Genomic DNA, 14,857 nt, shown 5'->3' with positions numbered 1-14,857 from the left:
ATCCAATGTATGTTTACTATTTCCAGCGATATTCTAAGAACCTGTATTTTCCAATGAAGTGTGTTTTACTAGATATCCTCAGAGCCAGCTACTCCACTACCCAATGCTCATTGAAATCAATAGGAACTTATAGTTTGTACTGCTTAGAAGCTCAATATCTTGGTGCTCTGGATTATATTCCATCTTTATTTGAACAAGAAAAGAGCAAACCAGTATCAAGGAAAGATTAAACAGAAAAATTATGTCTCCTGGGGCCAATATTCTAATCATTCATCTACACACTTGCACGTTAAATTGTCAAATTCCTTGTTGAGTGGAAATTTGTAAGGAAGACATTTGTGAAGAGTTACTACATAAAATACCTAGAGTTATTAGGGAGAGATCTATTTAAAGAACGTAATATTTATCTTTACTGAATAGGGCACTAGAATGTCACTGTTCACACATCTCTGCTTCAGCGTTCATTTTCTTTTTCTGTAGAAATACATCTGAGAGGTTCTTATTTGATTTTGTTTGTATCTCTGTCACTGATTACATTAAATTTGTATTTGTTTCCTAAGAACGGTGTATACAATATGAATTGTTTATGCAGTCACTGTTCAGATTATCATTACTTTCCTTCTCACCTTAATGTCATTACAAACATCACACCTCCTTTGCTAACCTGATGTTTATTTAATGACTTAACTTGCTCATGACAATAATGCTTATCTTCCAAGCTGTTTAATATATTTGATTTCAGAATAACTGAGATCTCAAGCGACTATGAAAGAAAATTAGAATCATTACCAAAAGTTTTGTGGTAAAAGATGATTACAGTAGGTTAAATTCCAAATTAATAAGCAATCTAAACATTTTATGTAGGTCCCAAATTATAAATAGCTTCCTCAAATAGAGCAGCCAAGAATTAAAGCATTTAAGAATTATTTTAATTAATCCATTTATAGGACCTCAATTGGAAATTCATAATACTATCTCAAACCTCTGATGCCATTGCCAAAATACATACTGAAAACTTGTCAATTCAATACAATATCTTTCTGAGGACAGTGACCTGGATGGATAAATCATGCTGACTTTTAATCCTAAATAGCCAAATTGACTGTCATCCCAGCTGATGGTTACAGAAATTGTCTCGATACTGGACTGAATTTTCCGGGCACAGCCCTCTGTTCAGCCACTTACAACTTAAGAAGATTAAGAAATCTTTTTAACTTCTAGTATCCCAGCAAGAATTCAGATCTCTCCAACACAGATAACTTTATGCTATAATAGGAAAAATCATTAGTCAAGAAAGTGAGATGAAGATGTACAGACAGTACTCTATCCATTCTTAAGGTACATGTATTTATAAGGTACATGTGTCAGATGTAAATGCTTTGTCTCCCAAACTAACCTTTTATGATTCATCTGCTTCATGTGAATTCTAAAATGTACATCCGTAATCAAGTGTATGTTCTTGATCAGTATGGGAGTAATTTTAACAGTGACAAAGGGACTTCCATTTTTATAAGTAAGTGTATGCTCAAGACCAAATGTTACTGATGAAAGAGACATGGTCAAATATGAGAAAACTATAACTCATGATATATGGCATTTATTCTTCCATGTGTACATATTTGGAATTGCATTGTAGGCACACATTTCTAACTTCTCTGTGTTAGATACTAAGAGGAGAGCTCTTCTTTATTTTACCGTAACTAATTCTGTCTGTTTTGCCATATAATGTTTGCCACCAAAAGTTCTTCCACCAGCAGGCAATTTTGTTTTGTTATTGGTTCGGACTACAATAAATAACATTATCATGACTGTTTCACGTTACTGCTGGCACTGGGGAAAAAATCAAAAACATCTGAACATTTGAGATACAGAGCCAAGTATTGTCAAAGTTGGTCACATGTTATTTCCATAAATTTGGTCCCATCTTGGCTAGCCCTAGAGGCCAGCCTACATAGAAAATTAAGCCTGTCTCCATTCACTATATATCTATGCCAAAGTTGGTTTTTATTTAAAGAGTTAACGGCTTGAAAGGCAGAAAATAGGATGAGCGAAAATGAATAAATAAAATGAATGTATAGCAATTATCAATGAGTATATAGTATTAAAACTCATTGAGTCTTGGGCAGGATTTCTTGGTTCGCCTTCCTATTCAATGATCATTATGTCAACAATGTTCTACTGTCATGAGGGGGGATTTGAATGGTGAGAACATAAGGAAAAGGGTAATTTAAGAAGTAGAAAATAGAGAGACATATAAAGAAGTTAAATCCAGAGAAAAACTTTTCTGTGATCTTGTGGAATCATTTATTTAGAATTCTTGTGAGCAAGCCTAAGCTATCTGAATTCAGATTATTCAAATAACAAGAGAAGTCAGGGAAACAGACAACTGAAACATTTTAATGCAGAGCTCCTTTCTACAAGACATGCAAATCACATTCTGATTCCATAAATATCTCCTCTTCCTGAGCCTTCAATCTGTCATTATTAAAAACAATACACACAGAAAAAAAGAACAGTGTTTCTTAAGATCCCCTGCAGATTTGTATAAAAAGGGAAAAACTCTTCAATCTAGAGAAAAATAGCAGAGTTGCTGAACCTACAAATAAACTGCAACAGAAGGCAGGACAGCAAAGAATACAATCAAGATTCCAAAAGTATGTATAACGTGTAGCATATGTATATTTCAGGAGTTAAATTCTATTTCCAAATTATGTGATATAGTAGATTTTAAAATTTTAGACCTAAATCTTACCTGATTACAGTCTTCTCTTGACAACAAGTGTGTTCTATTGATAGTATTTCAAGGTTTTATTCAGATGATGGCACATCAACTCAAACATCTGTTTGAGGTTGGGGTTTTTTCAGAAAATTAGCAAAAATAATGCCACAACTCTGAACTTCAGGGTTGGCCAAATTCAAATTAAAAACAAAGTGAAACCAAAATGAGATTTGTACAAGAGATATCCACATTACAAGAGCACAAGTTCGTATGGAATTTTTTGTTACTTGCAAAAATCTTACTCCTCCTTAAACACAATACAAAAACCTTGTATATTCAATTGCGTGGAACTACAGATATAGATCTCATTTTTTAGACATTCAGTTTAATATTTTCTTATGTTGGATTAGAATATAATAATAAACTAGAACGTGGGTTTGCATATTGCAACAGGTGTAAGTGATAGCCCTCACCGGAGTCTGAAAAAAGTGATGATTGCAGAAAGGATTCTGGTTAAATCTGCAGTTCTTGCAGCTTTGATCAGTATAGACTGCAAGCAGGAATTTCCTACCCCTTTTTCACTTTCTCTTTCGTGTCTATGTTTTTCCTTTGGGATGGATGCTGCCCTTCATAGTAGTTGCATTAGGCAGTGACTTCAGCCTGCAGGCACTGTGACCAAGTACCATGTAAGTTATGCTTGAGTATGGAAATATTCTCTCTTTTGTACATTTAAATTGCTTAATCCTTACTTATTTTAAATATACTCAGCACACTGCATGGTTTGATACCACGCATAGTTACAATTTATGCAAAATGTCTAGTTTGATAATGCTGGAAATATATTTCAAGCATATCTTCAATCTCTAAAATTTGTATTGGGGAAATATGTATTTTCCTACATAAAATAATACAACAAAACACTTTCCCTACAACTTAGTCACAAAAATGTGTGTTTCTGTATGGTACATCCCAGTCCTACATGGCTATTGACTCTCCACATAGAACCTAATTTCCTTTCACAGAGACTTATAACCACACAATTATTCACAAGACTGAGAAAAGTTCGAGACAGCTTTTCTGTGTGTGTAAGCATGGAAGCACACTTTATGGATTTCACCACAACACTTTGGATTTCACCATCACCACTTTGCACTTTCTGCTAAAGTATTATCTTCCTTTCTTTCCCATTTTTAGCTTAACAATAAAGTCCTCACTCCTAAATTACGAATAGCATAATGCTGTATGCTTTGGATTATTTCTTCCCATTCCTATTAAATAAACCAATATTAAATAATCACTACCAAAATTTACAGCAAACACACAGGTCACGGCACAAGAAAAGGTGTTTGCAGACTTCTCAATTTGCAGCAGACTTCGGTTAGTCTTTTGGTACAGCACCATAAACTCTCCTAAATGGCCATTATTTCCAATTAGCTGCTGAAAGAAACTTCACAAGTCCTCCTTTCCTTCAATGCCATGATGTTTATCCCTCTAAATCACAGGTGATGCTTTCAAGTTTAGATCCATATTTTTTTTAAGTGAGAAAATACTGAAAGCAGTCAATTTTAGCTTAAGTAGATGAGAACAGAAACTATTACATCAAAGCATAAAACCTTTCAACCGATAAAAACAAAACTAATGATTCCTCAGATGGATCTCTTCTGGTGTAATTAGTGCAGCATTCATTTTCTATCTTGTTCTAGTTGAAATCACTATTAAGAAACCACTCCGTTCACCTCCGGGTGAAACCATCCTTGGACCAGCATATAGCAGTCGTTACAGGTTCAATAAAATGGTACAGCAACCTTTCAAGGAGCTTGTGGGGGATAGGCTTGTGGGGATAGGATCAGGGGGAATGGGTATAAACTGGAGAGGGGCAGATTTAGACTGGACATTAGGAAGAATTTCTTCACCATGAGAGTGGTGAGACATTGGCACAAGTTGCCCAAGGAAGCTGCGGCTGCCCCATCCCTGGAGGTGTTCAAGGCCAGGTTGGATGGGGCCTTGGGCAGCCTGAGCTAATGGGATGTCCCTGCCCATGGCAGGGGGTTGGTACTGGATGATCTTTAAGGCCCCTTCCAACCCTAACTATACTATGATACTATGATACTATGATACTATGATACTATGAAGAAGAGATAACCTCATTGAAAATAAATGATTAAATAGCTTACAATGCAGCTATGCAAGCTGGAATCCACCCAGGATAATAATAACTCCCACACCTTTCTTGCCATGAGTGTCCTGGAATCTTTAATGACCCAAAGTGGCTTTCCCCTTGGTTCTATCTCTCAAAAGCCCTTCAGGTCTTATTATAGAATCCTGAACCCTAGCTATCTCACTACAGTGAACAGCTAAAGAAAAATAAAAAGGGCAAAACGTTAATAGTATGTATTGTTTTGTATAAAGAATCCCCAAAAGCTCAGGAAACCTGCCCTTTTAATGAGAAACAACAGTTTGTGGCCAGCTGTTCCACATCATTATGAACATGTTAGCTCCAGCAAGATGTACAAATGGGGACTATAAACACAGTACATTGAAAATAAGACCTGCATGGATAATCATACCTATTAATATAAATGGCAGTGAGAAGAGGCAGACTGAGCTCATATACTGACTGATAATTTAGAGCAAAACATATTGTTTTTCTCCACCATCTCAATAAGAAATTAGATGTAACATGGGTCCAACAACAAGTGAGCCCCCTTAATGTGTTTATTAAAATGCGAATTGAAATGCTGAGTAGAAACATGGTACTGCATATGAATGTGACGACCACTCTTTGGAGTTCTTTTATACCACTAAACTATACACACAATAGAATCATGCACTGGACTTATTTTCAAAACACAGCATAAGTGAGGATTTATGCAGCTTTTCTGAAGGCTATTGTGAAAAACATGCAAGTGCAGCCAAAGAGCTAAGTTTATTACAACCCAAAGAACATTTTCTTCCTTAATAATAACAACAGGAGTTTAGCCAGAGATGATGGAGTTTCAGGAGGTATTTCAACATTTTCTGTCCTGTGGTTAAAGAACATCTACTGAAGAAAAAACAACTGAGAAAAACCCCAAAATCCTTATCCATGTGTTTGCCATAGCAATTTGCTCTGCTGGGTTTCTTTCTATTTTAAATATGTCCATAATAAACTGGGGGGGGGGGGGGGGGGGCAGCTGGGGAAAGATCAAATACATCATCTAAGCTATTTTTCCATAGAGGTGCATTAATGCAAATTAGACAGAATGACTTTTCCATTATAATTGGGCTGAAATGAAGTGGAAGGAACAGAAAGACAATTAACTTTAGTGGGGGTTCTTTCTCCCTTTCTTCTCCTCTCTTCTCCTCTCCTCTCCTCTCCTCTCCTCTCCTCTCCTCTCCTCTCCTCTCCTCTCCTCTCCTCTCCTCTCCTCTCCTCTCCTCTCCTCATCCTTTCTTAATTTTAATTTCCAGCAGTTTAGAGTTAGTTTAGTGTGTGATGGTAGTAGCTTGTCAGTATCGCCAGGCAAAATTATTCTGACCTTCAAGGGGCTTTGTTTATCACATTTTTCAATTAACCTCTGTATATTAACTTCATCATAATGCCTTACCAATTCACACCAAAGAACAAACAAAAAAAATCCCTGTTTCTTGTCATTATTACTTTGCTTCATAAAATCAAGGGGTTTGGTTTTTTCCCCTTTTCTCTCTTTTATTTAGTACAGGGTGGAGAAGGATATAAATTTGAGATTACAGAAGACCACCACAAAAGGCAAAGGGTTTAACATAAATTACATTTCTACATTAACCTTTCCTTTTTTTCCTTTCCTTTTCTGCTTATGAAATGAGGAAAATGTTTTCCATCCAGAAAGCACATAGTTTAATAATTATTAAAATTTGACATGAGGAACTTGAAGTAGATACACGGGGTTCAATATTAAACTAACCTCAAATTTTAGGATTGCAGTCACAAAGAGAGAAATATAATTTTATAACTTTAAGCCCTTTGCATAGCAAGAGAAGCACTAGATGCCTAAGAGTTCCGGCATTAAGTTCACAGCAGTCATAATGTTAAGCAATGTAGCTAAGTGAGCTTAGTTATAAGGTATTAACTGAAATCTCATAGCTACAACTTTGATACGTTTAAGTACATGCAATAAATCTTTTCTTTTCTGCCTTGTACCCTTCTTTACCTCTTCTCCCCAAGCTGCTGCTGACTACCTAGGCATAGAAGAGAAAGGAAGGTAATTGTGTGCCCAAACTTGAGCAGTTTACCTTGCATATACAATACAACATCTGATGGAATAAACAATTTCTGTCTAAACTGGGATTACTAAACTGGGCACCCAACCTTCAAACAATTGTCATGTGTGTAGTAAATTCTCAGGTATTCTTACACACCTGCTAAATACTTCTGATTGCGTGGATGGAGTTCAAATCATCTAACATTTGATGTATGGCTGCTTACATGAAAGCTAGGTCGGCCTTGTCTCCCTTTCAAGTCAGTGGAGAGTTACGGGCACTTTCAAGGCTTGATTCATTTCACTTCTCTTAGACATCTGCTTCAGGATGAGACAAATGCACTATAGACTCATTATATTGACTACATCTCTGCTGACTATGAATGGAGCCCAGTGCACAAACACCATCCTTGATGAACCCCATCTTTTCTGATTTTCCCATCATCTGCTCCAGGTATACCAACCAACCACTGACTAAATTCTGGAAGTTAGTGTTTATTAAACATGCAGTAAGACTGCCAGGTAACAAGCAAATTTTTGAGAAAGTGAACTGAGGTAAGAATTTGGAGTGGGATTTAAGGGACTGCACTGAACTTCAGTAAACCAATTTTTTAATGATTACTAACAACACCCTGCTGAGTGTTGACAGCCAAATAAATTGTTAATTCTCAATTCCCTTTCTTTTCTTTCAAGCCACAGGTACACACATTCTCAGCTATTTGCTAATAATAATAAATAATAAAAGCTGTAGATTCTGCACTGCATGATCAGGCATATGACAACTTGTGAAGTAGGAGCTAAGCATGACTGATACTGAGAAAGACTGTTGTCCAATTTTTAATCTGGGTAGCAGCTGCAGAAAATCTGAGGAAATTTGAATTAAGCCTATATCAAAGTGAAAATGGGGTTTTTTGGTTAGTACTAGACTAATCAATTGAAGTATATTTACATAGACTCCAAAGACAGGACAGAATTTACCTTGCTGTGCAGTCCTTAAAGAACACGGGAAATACCAGGATCTGGGCAACAGGACACTCAGTTCTAGACTCAGACTCACGACAGCTTGAAGACAAGGTTAAGGCACATATTTTAGGCCACGACAATAGGCAGTGTAGATGTGTGTACACCTCAATAGGCAAGATAGCCTGCTGACAATCAGTTAGTTTGGTTGCAGTCCTATATCAAAGCAAGTATCTCACTTTGAACATCCTAGTATCTCTGGATTACTCTGTGTACCAGGTTTGCTTGAAACTCACTGTGTAGCATGCTTACAAACTTCTTATACACACAGCATCTGGATAGAGCTGGATGTTCATCACTTTCAAGAACCACAGCTGTGAATCATCTCCTGAGATTATGAGATGAAATTGGGCCAGACCTTGCAAGAAAAAAATAAAAAGTAAGTAACATCACTGTCCGCTTTTCTTGTCTCCTTTATTTACTCAATAAATAGCTTCAAGATAGAGCAATCTTTCAGGATTTGGAAGAGACAGGTTGAAACCGTTTTTGTCCCAGGTAACTAGAAATCACATCCCTTGACTACCATCACAAGTTTGCCCTAACCATAGAACTACAGAATATTTTGAGGCAACAACTCTGTTTCTCTCCAACGAAAACTTTGATTAGCAAGTTTATTACCAACACACTCATTGGCACAGAAAAGGCTGCAAATCTGCTCATTATTCTCCTGCTCCCAGAGTAGATGTGTACTTCAGAATCTGCTCCACATAGTAAATAACAACATAGATTCCACCAAACAGCAATTCTGATCAGAAGGGAGCATTCACACATAGCATATCCCAAGTCACTATTTTCCTTGCAGTAAGCATGGGAGTATAGCTCAAATAAATACTTCTCAAAAATAAATCCATAGCAAAGGTAAAATTAGAAACTAATTAGTATTCCACGAACAGAAAAGGTAGAAAGACAGTTCATTCAGCCTCACAGTCAAATGCACCAGGTTTGCCTCCTAAAAAAAATGTATGTTCAGGTTGCATTAGAACTTGAATTAAAAGCCTTAGAAGCAATTTGAAAAGTATAATTTTCACAAGGTACACATTAAGTAAATAAATGATTCTGTAGAAGAATTGACTGAAGGACAGATTTCTTCTGGCAGCACTTCTGTTCATATTTTCCTTGAATGTACAAAGTCTGAAGTGCTTGAAAATTTTGGTAGGACAAAGTTATCAGCTAGTGGTAAAAGTTCTATAATCTTTACTTTGTAGATTGTATCAACTTGATTGGGAAAAAGGGGACCATAGCTAGCAGATCTAACAACAAAGCTACTACCTGTGGACTCATTATCAAACAGGAGGAAAAAAACTGATAGAGGACAACGGAAAATTCTCATATGCAACAAAAAAATTACATCAAAGTTGAGAAACTTGAATGAGTGGATTCATTCAGGTATTTCAGAATTACCATCACAAAGGAGAGAGTCTGAAGCAGAAATCAAAAGTAGAATTGCTTTTGTGAGAGCAGCACTTGTAAAATTCAACAAAACCCAAAAGATAAGAATATCTGAAGAGCATCAAAGGTAAAATTCAGAATAATAAGAGTATGCCAGAGGCTTGAACATACATGAAACATGGGCTTCGGCAGAATGGATCAAATGACACATTCACACCTTTACATTCATAGAATCATAGAATCACCAACTTGGAAAGGACCCACTGGATCGTCGAGTCCAACTATTCCTAACAATCCCTAAACCATGCCCCTCAGCACCTCATCCATCCGTCCCTTAAACACCTCCAGGGAAGGTGACTCTACCACCTCCCTGGGCAGCCTGTTCCAGTGCCCAATGACTCTTTCCATGAAAATTTTTTTCCTGATATCCAGCCTGAATCTCCCCTGGCAGAGCTTGAGGCCATTCTCCCTTGTCTGTCCTCTACCACCTGGGAGAAGAGGCCAGCACCCTCCTCTCCACAACCTCCTTTCAGGTATTTGTAGAGAGCAATAAGTTCTACCCTCAGCCTCCTCTTCTCCAGGCTAAACAACCGCAGTGGCTCTCTCAGCCACTCCTCGTGAGACTTGTTCTCCAGCCCCCCTTCACCAGCTTTGTTGCTCTTCTCTGGACATGCTCCAGAGCCTCAACATCCTTCTTGTGGTGAGGGGTCCAGAACTGAACACAGTATTCAAGGTGCAGTCTCAACAGTGCTGAGTACAGAGGGAGAATAACCTCCCTGGACTTGCTGGTCACGCTGTTTCTGGTACAAGCCAAGATGCCATTGGCCTTCTTGGCCACCTGGGCACATTGCTGGCTCATGTTCAGTCAGCTGTCAACCAACACTCGCAGGTCCTTCTCCTCTAGGCAGTTTTCTAGACAGACTTCTCCTAGTCTGTAGCTGAACAGGGTTGTTATGCCCCAAGCGCAGGACCCGGCATTTGGCCTTGTTAAACCTCATGCCATTGGTCTCAGCCCATCTGTCCAGCCTGTTCGGATCCCTTTGCAGAGCCTCCCTACCCTCCAGCAGATCCACACTTCCACCCAGTTTAGTGTCATCTGCAAACTTGCTGAGGGTGCACTCAATGCCTTCATCCAGGTCATTGATAAAGACATTGAACAGAGCTGGACCCAGTACTGAGCCCTGAGCCACTTGTGACTGGCCTCCAGCTGGAGTTACCTCCATTTACCACCACTCTCTGGGCTCAGCCATCCAACCAGTTTTCAACCCAGGAGAGTGTGCGCCTGTCCAGGCCAGAGGCTGACAGTTTCTGAAGCAGAATGCTGTGAGAAACTGTCAAAGGCTTTACTGAAGTCCAAGAAGAATACATCCACAGACTTTCCCCCATCCAGTAGTCGAGTCACTTTGTCATAGAAGGTGATCAGGTTAGTTTGGCAAGACCTGCCTTTTGTAAACCCATGTTGACTGAGCCTGATCACCCAGTTCTCCTGCATGTGCTTCATGATAGCACTCAAGATCACCTGTTCCATTACTTTCCCCGCACTGAGGTCAGACTGACAGGCCTGAAGTTCCCTGGATCCTCCCTGCAACCCTTCTTGTAGAATGGGCATAATGTCAGCCAGCCTCCAGTCCAGTGGAACTTCCCCAGTCAGCCAGGACTGCTGGAAGATGGTGGAAAGGGGTTTGGAAAGGACATCCGCCAGCTCCTTCAATACTCTTGGGTGGATCCCATCCAGCCCCATAGACATTCCAATGTCTCCAAATAATATATATGAATAACATACACTGTATGGGACTGACAAGTCTATTGCAAGAAATTGCTGCTGGGATGGCTTAGACATGAGGGGAGAGTAATAGGCCTCGTAAACATGACATATCAAGCAAAAGTCAAAAAGCACAGGAAAAATAGACTCCAAATGGCCAATAATCTGGCACAAAACTCTGCACTTGAACAAGGAAATTAGAGGCAATTGGATAGTTTCTCCAAGCAAATAAAAACTTCCTCAAGGCCAAATCAGTACTTGGAAATAATAAAGTTATCACTATCTAAGTCACAAAAAATACTGGAATTATTTTCTACTGGGCTGAAAGCACAATTGTATATATAAATTCCTCTGACTTTTAGCATTTTGAAACTGATAAACAGATCTAACATATTAAGAGTGCTTACTCTGAATGGCTCCTCTTTTCCTCTGTTGTGTGGAGGTGACAAACATCGTCCGGAATTTGGCTTAATATTTTATCAGTCATGGTTTTTAAGGTCTCATTGTAAGATGGCACTGCTCCAGCATCAATTATTACTTAAACGCGTTTGTTATAAAACTATGCACTCATACATTAAAGTATATTGCAGCTTAACTGTTGGTACACCTAAATACATATTTCTTCCATAAATATTAAGGAGTGGGAGCAAATCAGTTAGCCCTTGAATTTGAACAGAACAGTGAGCTGCACGTGTTCTCAGTTTACTGCAGTTTGCTGTTACTGAGTTTTGCTTCTCTTTTGATAGTTCCTGTAGCAGTTAGTTACACTACAGACTCAAAGGTGAGCTGAGCAATCTGTCCTAACAGAGGTTGAACACTTTTTTTTTAAAATAACACTGTCAAAAATTTTATTTGCTCTTCTATCAATGGTTTTAGTAGATAATAAATGTACTGCAAGAAACTCAAATGAAAACACAATGGATAAGTAGAAATTAGTGTTAGCTAGCAAAAGCCAAACTTCACAGCCTCTGTTGTTAACACTCCTGTTGATTTCCTTCAGAAGTGTACAGCTAAAATCTACTGAGCATCCTAAGCACAAAAACACCTAATGCTGAATCATGTGTGTTGTTCAGTACACAGAGTGGGCTATAAATTAACCATGAGAAGCGAGTGGAGAAATGTTTTTTTCTGAATAAGATACATACTACAAAAAAAACAGTCACAGAAGGTGGCGTCGGAGTGTTGCACATCCGTTAAATTAAACACTTCAGAGTAAGATTTTGCCATGACTTAAAAAATTTTCGTAAATCTGAGCAGAAAGTTTGAATGGGAACCATATTTATGGTTTCATGAAAAAAATAAAAGAAATCCAAAGTTTACTAGAGACTGAGAAATATATATCCTATAGTTGGCTACATGAATTTGGAAGTAGGGAGAAGAAAGGAACTGAGTGTGCTTTGTCAATACTGCATTTTGACAGCTTTCTTGCCTTTGAAGAAAAAGGAATGAAAACTTCATGAATGGTAGAAAACATGTATTTTTAAATGTGACTTTATAAAGATCACTTTTGGAATTTATTGTAAAATCTCTGTAAAAAAAAAGATAATCAGATTTGCATGAGCCAGACCTAGGTTTAAATGTGGAGTTAATATATAGACTAAATTCTGTACTGCATAGATGTAGTTTTAATGATGTCAAAGGAAACGTTCTTGCCTGGCCCTGCCTTCCTAATTCTACACAGGCTTATGGATGACTGCAGAAAAAGATTGAACATAACTCTGATAATTCTTTATGTGTTGATTTTAGTGCAAAAATAAAATCCTAGTGAATTATACACTCAGTTTGTAATGGAATAATTCCACTCAAATCAATAGAATTAAACAATATAATCCAACTGTGACTCTATCCAAGTTATTTAAACAAGTTATTTTAACTTGTTTCAGTTAAACATTATGCAACTCATTCCTTTTTTATACTAGTGTAACATTACTATTCTGTTGTAAATCATATAAATTCAAAATGTTAGTTTTACAAAATCCTTTTCTGTGGGAACTATTTAAAGCTTGCACATTTAGTATGAATACAGATTACTGCTTGTGTGTTTTCCATAACATATTTGTGCATCCATCTAGTAGTCTACCAGGCTCCACAACAGGTGAAGTTCCACAGGGCTGTCAGGAAAGATACTGCATGACAGTGAGCTACAACCTCCAGAAGAGTTCATCTTGCATGCACCTTCTCCCCACCTTTCAGAGAAGAATCTGTCATGTTCTATACATTGACTCAGTTAAATGAGTCAGTCTTTGGTACCCTCATCCCATTAGACAGGCATCCCATCAGCCTGGCATCCCATCAGGCCTTCAGGCACAAGCTGGGGAATGGAATGTGCTTTATATATGTACATATGTAGTGGAGTAGCTAACCTGGACAGCTACAGTAAATCCAGTAATGCTAGTAAGCACTAGACCGGATACATCTGTGCAGATGAGCTGCAATATATATTCACCATGATGAGACAAAGAGATAGCATCGTTTTTGGCTTGCACTGCAGGTCAGACATCATTTAATACATCAAGTAATTTTCAAACCACATGAGAGAGGTCCTGTCTGTTCTTACCAATTCTTTCTGTTTTTTACCATGTTACTGAGAGCAGCATTTGGCAAAACTGTTCTCAACAGCGAGAATGGCTTCCCAGACTGCTCCTGTTCTGTCTGAATTTCTGGTGCTCTGGTACGGAGTAATATAAGTCTGCATAAAATGTTAAAAGAACAACAACATCTGAAAACATTTCCCACATAAATAGCTTAAGTTATTTATGGCCTCACAGACTCCTGTCGTGGCTAATACCAGTGATTAGCTAAGATGATCCCTTGGTACTCTAGCAACAGGTCTGACTGCCTAATAGGAAAACATTCAAACCTATGTCATGGACATTGATTCTGTCACTTCAGAACAAGTTTCACAGCTTCAAAGTATTCCCCATTGGCAGAGCACTGCCATTTTCTCCAGAAAATTGACTATCTCATGATTCACTCCTCCCAACAATGATTGTTCCCTTTGGTCCTGGCCTGGACTGCCACGTGTGTCTGAACATTTAAGAAATAAGGAAAGAGATGTACAAGTTACTAAGTTCCTTTTAGCATTCAACAGGCATCCCATGGTGGGCAGTTAGTCTGCAAAACAGAGCTTCCAAAGGTCTGAAATCCTGCATTAAGTTCTCACAACACATTTTATCACAACCATCTTGAATGCAATCTACCTGCAGTCCACAATGGTAGAAGATCACGAGACTGTAGCCATAAGTGCAAAGAAAACCTGAAAAGGAAAGTATAGCTTTAAATAAACAAAAAAATGAGTCATACAAAACAAGGATTACATTCCCCACTGTCACCTGGATACAACTCTAAAGCCAAGGAATTTTCATGTAAAATGGTAATGAATTCCTTAGGAACCTGGCTCCAACAAAGCTGAAAAGCATCTGTTCAGTATCAGTGAGACCTGCACACACGAAGTACTCTCCTGAGAACTCATCACTCCTGATACGTGTTTGGTATGGCTAAAAGAGAAGAAAAGCAAACCTAAAGGTATCAGCTAAACTACTAAATATTTTTATGCATCTAGGCTGTTTGAAAATCCCAAATCCTTGCTGAGTTATGAAAATGACCATCTACCAGCCTGGCCGACTCTGAACTGAATGTTTTCAGAGCTCATTGATAAAAACAGTAACTGGGGAACACTGCACCATAAGAAAGTTTCCCATGCCTAATCTATAAAAGACTACCATCTCATCTCACTATTAATTATCAGAA

Source organism: Cuculus canorus, chromosome 2 (genome assembly GCF_017976375.1).
Source record: "Cuculus canorus isolate bCucCan1 chromosome 2, bCucCan1.pri, whole genome shotgun sequence".
Classification (NCBI taxonomy): domain Eukaryota; kingdom Metazoa; phylum Chordata; class Aves; order Cuculiformes; family Cuculidae; genus Cuculus; species Cuculus canorus.
The sequence above is the reverse complement of the archived record's forward strand: the minus strand, read 5'-3'. Positions refer to the sequence as shown.